The sequence below is a fragment of the Bos taurus genome, chromosome 2 (genome assembly GCF_002263795.3).
Source record: "Bos taurus isolate L1 Dominette 01449 registration number 42190680 breed Hereford chromosome 2, ARS-UCD2.0, whole genome shotgun sequence".
In the NCBI taxonomy this organism is placed as follows: domain Eukaryota; kingdom Metazoa; phylum Chordata; class Mammalia; order Artiodactyla; family Bovidae; genus Bos; species Bos taurus.
The window spans coordinates 108,254,661-108,266,180 of record NC_037329.1 but is presented as its reverse complement, the minus strand read 5'-3'; positions in this window follow the sequence as shown (position 1 = coordinate 108,266,180).

Genomic DNA, 11,520 nt, shown 5'->3' with positions numbered 1-11,520 from the left:
CAACTTCCTCATCAAAAATCATTTAATATGAAACCTTGGAGTCTACTGCAAGTTAACAGACCTGCTCCTTACCTCCAGCATATACATAATTTCTTAAGAATATACAGTTTCTTAGGAGCACAGAACAAGGGCGGCACTTGTAGAACTCAAAGGTTTTATTTCTCTTTGCATTAGACATAGCCTCCCCCACCCAATATCTGGCATGGTAGGGTCCTCAGTTGCTTTCAATCCAGGAAAAGCGCATTAGCTGGAGCAAATCACTGCACCCCTTCTGCTATTTCTGATTAGAATTCCACTTTAAAGACACTTAAAAGAGACAAAAAAAAAAAAGAAACAAACAAAAGAAAAGGAAGGTGGGGACCAAAGGCAAAGAGGAGAAAACCATCCTGTCCTGAGCACCCAATGGCTGGCAAGCTTCTCCAGTGATTGAGTGTAGGGTACTATCTGATGACAACTCATTCAGTGACCAAGGAAAGAGGCTTAACCAGCTGAGCTGATCGCCAAAGCCCTCATCTTTAAAACAGGACCAAAAACTGCACTTCCTTGTATGGAATTGTTGGGACATATAAGCAAGACAAGGAATGTCAAGTGATTGACCCAGTGCTGACTCAAGTTTCATATTTAGTATATGTCAGTGAATGGCATTGTGTCCTTTAATCTTCTTAACAATCCTGGGAAGAGAGCATTATTATCATTTCACAGATGGGCAAAACGAAGCACAGACTGAAAGGAAGCTTGTACAAGACCATATAAGCTTTGCTATTTCTGGCACACTATCTCCCTTATAGGTAGCAGCTTCTCCAGTGAATCTCAGACTCCTATGAATTTTTTGGATAAGTGAGCAAAAAAGTGATTCAGTTACATCAAATCTACTCTTGGCCATGGGACCTAACTCTACCCTTGGCAGGAGGGGACAGCTCAGCCCAGGCATCAAAGAGAAATAGGAGAAGACTAAGTCTTTCCCCAAACCACCAACAGTGGGCTTTCCCACCCAAGGTTTTGGTGGAGCAAAATCCCTCCAGTGTCTGTTAGATTCCAACTCCCTTCCCATATAGGAAGCCACCAGCCTGTAATGTGTCTTCTTTAAGTTTTCATCTCATGTGAACAGAGTCAAGGCTTGGACCAACATACTTCAAATACCACTCAAGTCATTGTTCCAGATATTATGGTTCAGTTATTTCAGTTGAGGAAGGCTAGGCTGCAAAATATAAGTTCATTGTAAACAAAGAAAATCCATCAAAAATAGAATATCTCAAGAGAAATCCTTTCCAAGTTTTCATTACAGATTGCAAATGATAAAAATCTTTAAATTTGCTGATGGCTTGGTATCCCCACACACATTTATAGTGAGGTAACTGCTTTGTTCAGGTGAAGGTTTACATCACCTCTAAAGCAAGTCCATCGAAACATTGTTTGTTAGATATCTGTGTGGATCTCTGCAGCCCTTCAGTACCACCCAGCTTAGTGTCCAGACCTGATATAGTACCACAGAGAAGAAATGTTATTCAAATGTCACTCTTGGATGTTTGAGCTCTTGACTGTTGAATGGACATTTACCAGGAAACTGCTTCCATTTTTAAAGTCATGAGTTAAAAGGCCTGGGACTTGGCTTCTTTCTATTCTTACATACTCTCTATGGGGCTTGAAATCATAGCCAAACCTCTCTGTGCCTCTCTTTCAGTTCAGTTCAGTTCAGTCACTCAGTCGTGTCTGACTCTTTGCGACCCCATTAATTGCAGCACACCAGGCCTCCCAGTCCATCACCAACTCCCAGAGTCCACCCAAACCCATGTCCATCGAGTCGGTGATGCCATCCACCCATCTCATCCTCTGTCGTCCCCTTCTCCTCCTGCCCCCAATCCCTCCCAGCATCAGAGTCTTTTCCAGTGAGTCAGCTCTTCGCATCAGGTGGCCAAAATATTGGAGTTTCAGCTTTAACATCAGTCCCTCCAATGAACACCCAGGCCTGATCTCCTTTAGGATGGACTGGTTGGATCTTCTTGCAGTCCAAGGGACTCTCAAGAGTCTTTTCAAACACCACAGTTCAAAAGCATCAATTCTTCAGTATTCAGCTTTCTTTATAGTCCAACTCTCACATCCATACATGACCACTGGAAAAACCATAGCCTTGACTAGACGGACCTTTGTTGGCAAAGTAATGTCTCTGCTTTTTAATATGCTATCTAGGTTGGTCATAACTTTCCTTCCAAGGAGTAAGCATCTTTTATATTCATGGCTGCAATCACCATCTGCAGTGATTTTGGAGCCCAGAAAAATAAAATCAGCTACTGTTTCCACTGTTTCCCCATCTATTTGCCATAAAGTGATGGGACTGGATGCCATGATTTTCATTTTCTGAATGTTGAGCTTTAAGCCAACTTTTTCACTCTCCTCTTTCACTTTTATCAAGAGGCTTTTTAGTTCCTCTTCACTTTCTGCCATAAGGGTGGTGTCATCTGCATATCTGAGGTTATTGATATTTCTCCTGTCAATCTTGATTCCAGCTTGTGCTTCTTCCAGTCCAGCATTTCTCAAGATGTATTCTGCATATAAGTTAAATAAGTAGGGTGACAATATACAGCCTTGACATACTCCTTTTCCTATTTGGAACCAGTCTGTTGTTCCATGTCCAGTTCTAACTGTTGCTTCCTGACCTACATATAGGTTTCTCAAGAGGCAGGTCAGGTGGTCTGCTATTCCCATCTCTTTCAAAATTTTCCACAGTTGATTGTGATCCACACAGTCAAAGGCTTTGGCATAGTCAATAAAAGAGAAATAGATGTTTTCCTGGAACTCTCTTGCTTTTTTGATGATCCAGTGGATATTGGCAATTTGATCTCTGGTTCCTCTGCCTTTTCTAAAAACAGCTTGAACATCTGGAAGTTCACGGTTCATGTATTGCTGAAGCCTGGCTTCGAGAATTTTAAGCATTACTTTACTAGTTTGTAAAGTACACACAGACAAACACACAGACAGTTAAAATTGTCTGCATTGAGGTTTTGAAGAACCAATTCAATTGTTTTCTAGAAGGTTCTATGTTCTGAATTTGTGTGCTTATTTCCATATGGTATCATTTAACTTGTTCCTCTAGTTCCCAAATATCTGGAAACTAGAAGTTAGGCTTAAAAGTTTGATTAGATTAAGGTTAAACGTGTTCTCTGACTGCATTCTATCAGAAGGCACACAGGAGCGCCACTATTAACCACATAGTCAGGATTGACCACCTGATCTGTTATATATTGGTGCATTTTCCCCTTTGTATTAGCAGGAACTCATTCAAACAAATTTTTGAAAATGTATTTATAATTGAAATCCAATTTAAATTCCTTTCCCTGGGACTGAACATTATTCAGAAAGCTGGTTTATTTGTAGAACTGTATTCCTTTCCTTTTGGAAGGAGAATGACTGCATTGGGGAAGGGGGTGTCTTCAATTACCTTTGTAGAAAATATTGCTTAGCTTAAAATCAACTCTTCATGAATTTTAAAATAAAAGCACCCCCTCCATATATTTTAAAAGACAGCATTTTGTACAGATCTTTGACTGTAGCATTTTTCACTCAGCATTAATTACATATATCAACTTTTCATCCTTCCTGTAAACCGATATTATTTATTAAACTCACAAGAAAAGACACGATTAATCTTTATGATTCATTGTTTTCCCTGCAAAGAACTAAAGCATATACAGAGTTGATTCTTTTTTCCCTACTGGGCTGTATAATTGGGCTAAATCAGAGCTGCTCAAATCAGTGTACCGCTGGGGGTATGTGGCATTGTGCTGGGGGTACTCAATAAACATGGAGCCTCTTTCTGAAGCATCTTTTCCTTAAGGAAGGGTAATTTAAAACATATTTACATACCAGAATAAACTCATATGTATAACAGAATAAAATGCAAAGTTCTCATAAATTTAAAGATAGAACATGAGCCACTTTAAGTGAGCCACCTTAAGTCAATAAAATACAAAATCCACATAAATTTAAAGACAGAACATAAGACCACTTTTAAGTAAAACACCAGTCAGTATCCTCTATCATTCCTACCACTTCCTATTGGCCTCCCAAACTCATGAATTACCACGATCCTCTACTCTTTGAAATTCTAGCTTAATTAAAGCATCTGGCTAAAGAATCCATCTGCAATGCAGGAGATCCCGGTTCTATTCCTGGGTTAGGAAGATCCCCTGGAGAAGGGAGAGGCTACCCACTCCAGTATTCTCGGGCTTCCCTGGTGGCTCAGACAGTAAAGAATCAGCCTGCAATGCAGGAGACCTTGGTTTGATCCCTGGGTTGGGAAGAGTCCCTGGAGGAGGGCAAGGCAACCCACTCCAGTATTCTTGTCTGAGGAGGGCTACAGTCCATGGAGTCACAAAGAGTCAGACACGGCTGAATGACAGCACAAACTGCCAGCAAAAGCTTAAATGAACAAAAACAAACTTCTGGAAAATTTACCTAAGATTTCCAATAGCCAACCCTGCTTAAGTCAGATAAACTAAGCATGGGAGCTGAACATTGGTTTAGGGGACCCCACCTATGTTTAATGATACAAATCAGTAAAATCACTTACCTTCCTGTGCTCCCACATCCAGACAAGGCTCCTCTCATGCTCAGTTCTGTATCATCCTTTCTCCTACACCCCATCTTTTCCTTGACAAACATTTACAAAGAACTTCCTGTGAGTCAGGCACCTTTCCGAGCACTTGATTACTGATGATGCTATTCACATCAACCTTATAATATAGGTACTAACATCATCACCATGTTACAGGTGAGGAGAGTAAAACATAAATGAGGTGATTAGCCTAACATAGCTAGTGACCACTGCTGCTGCTGCTGCTGCTAAGTCACTTCAGTCATGTCCGACTCTGTGCGACCCCATAGATGGCAGCCCACCAGGCTCCCCTCTCCACGGGACTCTCCAGGCATGAATACTGGAGTGGGTTACCACTAGAGATGGGGTTTTACATTGGGCAGCCTGGCATTTTAACAATAGCATCTATCTCAAAGCTTTGCCCTTAAGACCTCAAATAATATGTTTGATCATTTTGTTGATAGAGCAAGAAAATCTGGAGTTATCCTTGATCCCTCCTTCAGCTTTATATGGGATTCCCCCATGGCACAGCGGTAAAGAACCTGCCTGCAGGAGCTCAGCATCCCTGGGTTGGGAAGATCCCCTGGAGAAGGAAATGGCAACCCACTCCAGTATTCTTGCCTGAAAAATTCCATGGACAGAGAAGCCTGGTGGGCTACAGTCCATGGGGTCACAAAGAGTCAGACACAGCTGAAGTGACTTAGCATGTATGCATCAGCCTTCCATTCAAGCAATGACCATGTTCACTAATGTCTTGCATATATCAGATCAGATCAGATCAGGCACTCAGTCGTGTCCGACTCCTTGCGACCCCATGAATCGCAGCACACCAGGCCTCCCTGTCCATCACCAACTCCCAGAGTTCACTCAGACTCACGTCCGAGTCAGTGATGCCATCCAGCCATCTCATCCTCTGTCGTCCCCTTCTCCTCTTGCCCCCAATCCCTCCCAGCATCAGAATCTTTTCCAATGAGTCAGCTCTTCACATGAGGTGGCCAAAGTGCTGGAGTTTCAGCTTTAGCATCATTCCTTCCAAAGAAATCCCAGGGCTGATCTCCCTCAGAATGGACTGGTTGGATCTCCTTGCAGTCCAAGGGACTCTCAAGAGTCTTCTCCAACACCACAGTTCAAAAGCATCAATTCTTCGGTGCTCAGCCTTCTTCACAGTCCAACTCTCACATCCATACATGACCACAGGAAAAACCATAGCCTTGACTAGACGGACCTTTGTTGGCAAAGTAATGTCTCTGCTTTTTAATATGCTATCTAGGTTGGTCATAACTTTCCTTCCAAGGAGTAAGCGTCTTTTAATTTCATGGCTGCAGTCACCATCTGAAGTGATTTTGGAGCCCAGAGAAATAAAGTCTGACACTGTTTCCACTGTTTCCCCATCTATTTCCCATGAAGTGATGGGACCAGATACCATGATCTTCGTCTTCTGAATGTTGAGCTTTAAGCCAACTTTTTCACTCTCCACTTTCACTTTTGAGTTCCTCTTCACTTTCTGCCATAAGAGTGGTGTCATCTGCATATCTGAGGTTATTGATATTTCTCCCGGCAATCTTGATTCCAGCTTGTGCTTCTTCCAGTCCAGCGTTTCTCATGATGTACTCTGCATATAAGTTAAATAAACAGGGTGACAATATACAACCTTGACGAACTCCTTTTCCTATTTGGAACCAGTCTGTTGTTCCATGTCCAGTTCTAACTGTTGCTTCCTGACCTGCATACAAATTTCTCAAGAGGCAGATCAGGTGGTCTGGTATTCCCATCTCTTTCAGAATTTTCTACAGTTTATTGTGATCCACACAGTCAAAGGCTTTGGCATAGTCAATAAAGCAGAAATAGATGTTTTTTCTGGAACTCTCTTGCATTTCTGGTGATCCAGCGGATGTTGGCAATTTGATCTCTGGTTCCTCTGCCTTTTCTAAAACCAGCTTGAACATCAGGAAGTTCAAGGTTCACATATTGCTGAAGCCTGGCTTGGAGAATTTTGAGCATTACTTTACTAGTGTGTGAGATGAGTGCAATTGTGCGGTAGTTTGAGCATTCTTTGGCATTGCCTTTTTTGGGGATTGGAATGAAAACTGACCTTTTCCAGTCCTGTGGCCACTGCTGAGTTTTCCAAATTTGCTGGCATATTGAGTGCAGCACTTTCACAGCATCATCTTTCAGGATTTGGAATAGCTCAACTGGAATTCCATCACCTCCACTAGCTTTGTTTGTAGTGATGTTTTCTAAGGCCCACTTGACTTCACATTCCACGATGTCTGACTCTAGGTCAGTGATCACACCATCGTGATTATCTGGGCCATGAAGATCTTTTTTGTACAGTTCTTCTGTGTATTCTTGCCATCTCTTCTTAATATCTTCTGCTTCTGTTAGGCATAATTTTTTTTAACCTTCTTTACATTCCCATGGCTCCTGCTCCAGGTCAGGTCTTTATCTAGACACTGCCAGAGCTGCTTCTTAGGTATTTTTCGTCTTCATTTCTTTCCCTCCTTCAATCCATCCTTCATATTCTTGCCAGAATTCTCTTTCAAAGCACAATTCTGAGCAAGCCAATCTCTTCCACACAAACTTTCTTCAGCTCCTCTTTGCTTACAACATAAAAGCCACGCTTTGCTAATAGCATTCAAGACTCGAACCAACCTCTTCAGGTTTGTCCAGCTACACTACACACCTTACGCTACACTCAGACTAGATCAATGATTCTTAAACATTTTTATTTCAGGATCCCTTTGTTGTTGTTGTTTAGTCACTAAGTGGTGTCAGACCCTTTTGTGACCCCATAGCCTGCCAGGCTTCTCTGTCCATGGAATTCTTCAGGCAAGAATACTGGAGTGGGGTGCCATTTCCTTTTCCAGGGATCTTCTTGGCCCAGGGATTGAATCCTGCTTTGTATGTGAATTATTTACCACTGAGCCACCAAGGAAGCCCCTTAGGACCCCTTCTAGCATGTAAAAACTATTAAACACTCCCAAACTGTCCTTTCCCTAAACAAAGTATTATTTTCAATCCTACTGATAGTGGTATTTTGAGAAACAGCCAGCACACTCTTCCCAGACTTAGTGGTTCTTATATCACTGAGTGAATTCTTAAATTAAAAATTAAACAAAAATTTTAAACATTATAGCATTAAATTTTAAATAAAAATAAATTCACTACATGCTAATATAAATACCATATTATTTTTAAAAACATATTTTCTGAAATAAAAATATATTAAGTGAAAAGAGTGATATTCTACAGTTTTACAGATCTCTAATAGAAGGAAAGTTATGACCAACCTAGATAGCATATTGAAAAGGTCTCTGTTGACTAGAGACCAACAAAGGTCTATCTAGTCAAGGCTATGGGTTTTCCTGTGGTCATGTATGGATGTGAGAGTTGGACTGTGAAGAAACCTGAGCACCAAAGAATTGATGCTTTTGAACTGTGGTGCTGGAGAAGACTCTTGAGAGTCCCTTGGACTGCAAGGAGATCCAACCAGTCCATTCTGAAGGAGATCAGCCCTGGGATTTTTTTGGAAGGAATGATGCTCAAGCTGAAACTCCAGTACTTTGGCCACCTCATGCGAAGAGTTGACTCATTGGAAAAGACTGATGCTGGGAGGGATTGGGGGCAAGAGGAGAAGGGGACGACAGAGGATGAGATGGCTGGATGGCATCACTGACTCGATGGACGTGAGTCTGAGTGAACTCCGGGAGTTGGTGGTGGACTGAGAGGCCTGGCGTGCTGCGATTCATGGGGTCGCAAAGAGTCGGACACGATTGAGTGACCGAACTGAACTGAATAGCTGGTTGAATGGGAAACAAGTAAATTCTCATATTTGCATTCACATCCAGTCTTTTGAAATATCACACAAAATATAGGTTCCAGAAAACTCCATTGTATGTTCACAAGAGAATGAAAGTGAAAAAGGCAAATATCACTTTAATATTATCATGAAAAGATCATGGGAACCCCCAGAGTTCCTGGACCACACTTTGAGAACCACTATTTTAAGTAAATTTCACCTTGCTTTTAAATTAGTTCACCCTAGAGTTATGATATTTCTTCTTTTTAGATGCTCTTTCTCCCTTAATTTCTTCTTATTAAAACCCAACCCAACCCATCAATGTTCAAAGTGTCACTTACTAATGGCTTTCCTCTATCTCCAGTAAGAATTCTTTCTTCTTTCGTGTTTCTGTAGTACTTTGCATTTAAAATTCTCAATCACTCAATCATAGAGTACCTGCTATGTTCTAAATGTGGGCAGTATCTACCCTTTCTCTACTGTCTTTTCCCTTCCTTCTCCCTCTACATCAAAGCTTACCTTCAGCCCCATCCTCCTCAAGCTGACAACCAAAGTAATACCATAGTGGTTGAAATTTAGGCACATAAATAAAGTACTAAGGATATTTTTTTTCAGACTCAGAGGACCTTTCCATTCCTCTCAAATTACACCACATAAACCATCTGATTTTGCCATTACTTCCGATCTCCCCTATACTTAAACCACACTAAAATAGGTCTGATTCTCTTTAGTAAGCAGAAAATTGAGAGCAATTCATCTAATAAATGTTTATAAGCACAAATTGAACCACTCTATCCCTTGCCCAATACACCATGAATATTCAATTTGACAAATAATTATTACCTCAATTGTTGAAGAATTTGAATCCCAGATGAGCAGGATGACCTTCCAGTCCCATGTTTCCATAATGCTAAGTTTCAGATGAGCATTAAATATTTGAATAAAGAAACCCGAATGATGTAACTTTAGGCTTGACACTGGACATTTCTGAAACTCAGTTTCTTCCACTATTCTAGAAGCCCCTTGAAATCAGAAACCACATCTTTTTGATATCTGCCCACCACAGGGTGCCATATGTAGTAAGATAAACATCCATGGAACAAGCAGGGCAGCTAAATTCATGCTTCTTCATTGGAGTTGGAACACCAGAATATTTGAAACTCCACCTCTGACTGGCAAAATCACTTTTATTTCTGCCTTTAATAGACACATAACTAAAGGCAAGGGCTAATGGGATGTCAAAGCAGTCACGGCCCCTTAATTGATTTGAAGGTGCTTGCATAACTATTCAAGGCAAAATGATGTTCTCACTGATGGGAGATATGGAATGTACAATTTGCATTTCATAAGAAAAAAAAATCCTTGGTTTCCTCTACAAAGCACTAATGTTTTCAATACTGCTGACTGTGGTATTTTGAGAAATAGCCAGTATGCCCTCTGCACAGTTAGACAGTAAGAGGAAATATTGCCTCCCCAGGTGTCAAATTTCCTTTCTCTAATGGAAGGATGTGTGGGACAGCATTTCAAACATAGTCACAGAGGGAAAAGGAGGCTGACAAGTAAGATGGATGAATGAGAGGGAAAACATGTGTTGAGATGGAAGCTGTCAAGGGTAGATCCTGTTTGTGCATCAGAAGTGTCCTAATTAAAAATGCCCATCATAAAAGCCTTTGGGGAGGAAAGAGGAAAAAAAGGAAGCCCTCTTCTGTGCAACACAAGAGATTTCATAGAAGAGCCAAGCCTCTGGAGCTCTAGTGAACTGCAGTATTCACATCAGTGGCTGTATTCTGTCATCTAGGATATTAACTATTTCTATAACTCAACTCAAAAAATCTGCATCTTCTTCCAGAATGCCTCTGTTTTGAAAGAATATCACAGATTCACCTGAAATACAGAAGTTGGAGACAACGGGGTGTCACTATGCAATTTGGGGCTCAGCTTTTCCAAATTCTCATCAGTAATGATTTCCTTCTTTCCCATAACTGGCGTCCTAAGCCTTCTAATGTTTACAGTGACATTAGTCAATTCCTTAGATGCACTAAGCCAAATTAAATAAAGGACTGCAGGGAAATTTATCTATAGAACATGAATCTTTAATGAGCCTTCATCCCTATAACTCTTATAGTAGAAAGAAATTTGCAGGAATAGCGTCTAGTCACCCATGAAGGCTGGGTGGACTTGAACAGATAAATGAGCATTCCTGATCCTCTTATGCTTCCTTTACGGGACTGGATAAGATAATAATTGAGGTCTTTTCCACTCTGACCTTCAGACTCTATCATCATCCTCAAATGTTTGCCCTTTTTCCTAGGAGGCAGTGAGAGGCCATTGTTAATACACAGTGGTTTTGTGATGAGAGAGGACTTGTGGTACTAAGAGTACGACTCTCCTATCAGACGTCCTACATTCAGTCTCACCTCTACCAATCACTAGCTGTGTGACTTTGGTCAAGTCACCTAAGCTCTCTGTGTCCCAGTTTCTTCATCTATTACACAGGGATATAAATAGTACCTATATTTCACAATGGCTAAGATTAAATGAAATAATCAACACAAAGCATTTGCTATAGTACCTCCTCCTGAATGAACATGTAAGAAATACTTGCTGATACAATGTGTTCTCTGCATCTAATGATTTGAGAGGATACTTTCTCTTCATTATCTACCACACACGTGGTTAGAGGCAGACCTGCCAAAATTGAGCAATTTCTGGAGATAAGGAGAAGAGAAACTTCCTCTATAAAATAAATAAATGTTACTTGCCAATGTCAAAATTTATTTTATAACATTAAAGGAGAGCAAAAATACACAAGTCTGCATTCACAGTCTTAAAAATAACTTCTACCTTTTTATCAATTTATTAAAATAGACTTAATTAACAAAGAGTATTTGATGAGAAGAAGAATGAGAACAAAAGGATAAATAAGGGATAGAGCAAGGGAAGACAGATGAGTAAAATACCAGTTTCTATTACCTATATTATTGCCTGGCTTCAGTCTCACTTCTATGTCTATTTATGGTTCATATTTAATTTGTGTGTATATAATTACCTTCTTCAGCATGGTCCAGAAGGGATGCAAATATAGACTCAATTTAGGAAAGCTAAATGTAGCCTATACGTGATTTGGTCA